We start from the raw sequence: 2,765 nt of genomic DNA on the forward strand, positions 1-2,765 counted from the left end.
CATTTACTGTGGGATTCAGGTTTTCCCATTGGGAAAATGATCTGTGGCTTTGGTTGTGGTGTCCCCTAGAACAGAAGATCTGTAGATGTCCCTGGACTGTATGTTCTACACGATTACTTGAACCCAGGGACTTAGTCCCAGTGGATGGTCCTTTGCAGTTCTTCATTTCTAGGAAGGATGGAGATGTCAGATGCATTGTCCCACCATGACCAGGTGAAAAACAGAGCCAACATACCTGAAGATGGGTGACATCTGATTCAATAGCAAGGTGACAAAACCAGCATTACAGGATCTGAAGAACTGGAGAAGCTATCCGTTCATTTCCATGTGCAGCTGCTGTGATTATCACACCACATGCAATACTGCGGAGTTAATGGAAAATTCATTGTCTCGAATGATGTGGAACTCATTACAGTTTTCTGTTTCAGCTAGACAACATTAATGTTTATTGTTACTGGACAAGTTGATTCATCCTTCCTTTTTGAAGGCAATTGAACAAATTAGTGCCTTTTTTTTTGGTCTGATTCATTAAATGAAATTGTAAGTTTCAATGTAATTAGGAAATTTAAGACTGAGAAAAAGACACTCCATTTTGCCTTAAATATCTGACGCGAAGAGTTCATTTCCAGCAGTCAGTTCAGGATGGGCAATGATGGCCATGAACGTGAGACAACGGTGCCACCTGCAGACTGCCTCAAACCCTGGAAAACCCGAACAAAATGGGAACTGCATCCAAGAGGCGAGACCGGCTGTACACCTGAGCAAGGGATCAGCTAATGCAACTTTGTAACCAAACAAAAACCACAGCACATTTGACAATAGCGCACCGTGGTAGACCCCAGATGATTTAAAATAAATTCTTCTGATGTACAAAACTTTCGAGAAATATGAACTCTGCTATACTTTTTAAGAAATATTTTAATTTCTAACATATAATCTAAAATTCCTTACGAAATATGCTAAAAATATTTTTCATATGTGTAAGTAAAACCTAGGTATCTTTAGGTTTTATACTTGCACATCACAAGTGAGGCAAGAGATGTGTGCTGTAACTTTGAGATGAGAGGGCAGGAAAATACCAGAGAGCCATAGTCATACAGGAAGCTTTCAGGAATCTTGTTCTCAGTAGCTTCAAAGTCCTACCCTTCTAAAAGAAATACTGCCATTGTAGTGCTGCTGTGACTCGCTTTTCCACGAGTTCTCTTGTTGAACTCAAAAATAGGCTCTGACTAATGCACTGACACCACCACAGTGATGACTAAGGCTCACGACTGCTCTGAGACGTGGCTCTAACACATATGACTGTGCATATTCCAGCAAGCACGTGGTGCTGGGTACGAAACCACCGACTCACATCCCGACTGGTCTGAGTTCATCTGAAGCCATATTATCCCTCTGAGAAAGGAGGTACACCGGGCAGCAGCATGGAGCTCCCATGTTCCTGCAAGCAGCTGTTGATGGCTGCCCACAAGGGGGACAGGGCCAGGAGGCCTCAGGTGTGCCCAGAAAGTGGTTTTTCAGGAAGCTTCCCCTCCTGGTTGCACAACTCTGCCTGTGTGGCTGTGGGGACAGTCGGCAGGAGGCTGCATGCCTCCCCTCCCTCAAGATGGGCCATACTCCCTTCAGCCATGTGTCACTGAAATCCAGGAAGCAAACTCTCCAACCAGAATGACAGGTTAGAAACCGTCATTATTACAGTATTGGGTGCATGAGTGATAGCCCCACATATCATGTACACCAAGGTAAGTTTACAGCTTATACATCTTCATTATATACATATTCGTTATAATTCCACAAAATACCCACCCAGTTCTCATTACTCATGCATACAGTAATCTGGATGGATAAGGGTACGGCTCAGGCGCTGTGAATGTTGAGGAGTGATCTCTGGAAGTCATGGTGGTCAGCTGGGGAGAAATACCCCCACTCATTTTATCCTTTTATGGAAATCTGTTAGCTAAGGACACTGGAATGCGTCTTTAGTTTTGCCAATTAACTACACGTTCTTCTTTGGTCTAATTTATGACCCCGAGATGCTCCTTGGTTTGTTTTCTTTCGCAGCCATTTACCTATTTCCTAGGCCTTACCAACAGGAGGAAGGCCTACACTGGTTTGAGAGAATACATCTCTTCCTCTTGTTGCACGCCTTCCTTGAGGATCTTTACAGCCTTGTCTGTGTAAGTCTATATACAGTGAAAACTAGTTTAAGAAACCTTGTAGCCCTAAGTCTCTATATACAGTGAAATACTGTATATTACATCCCTAAAAGCCCTACATGCCCCGATATGTCGTACTTCCCCCAGCCATACACCCCAACCGCGCCCCGTCAGCCACCATGTCCTCAGCCACAGCCGCCCCCCAAACCACACTCCCACCGCACCCGCTGCCGGACACGCTTTTCTCGCCCTCCGCCCCTCCTCACAGCCACTCAGACGACAAAGCCCGTGCCCTCAAGCACCTTTTAAACACCGGTTTGAGCACGGGGGCAAACACCAGGCGGTAACAACCACCTTCCCCTCACCCGCCGCGCCAAGATGGCGCCCGTGTGACGTCACGAGCAGCCGATAGCGCCCCCGTTTCGGCCCTGTCCCGCCCCGCCCCGCCCCGCCCCGGGGAGGCCACTCGTAGCCCCGCCCCCGCGAGGCCCCGTCCCGCCGGGGTGCCCCAGCGAGTGCCTGACTTTGCCGCGCTGCCGCGGCGGCTGCTGCTCGCCCTGCTCCAGCCCGTCCCACCGGGACATATTGGCGCCCTCTTGCACCCCTCGC

The sequence above is a fragment of the Strigops habroptila genome, chromosome 5 (assembly GCF_004027225.2).
Source record: "Strigops habroptila isolate Jane chromosome 5, bStrHab1.2.pri, whole genome shotgun sequence".
NCBI classification, from domain to species: Eukaryota; Metazoa; Chordata; class Aves; order Psittaciformes; family Psittacidae; genus Strigops; species Strigops habroptila.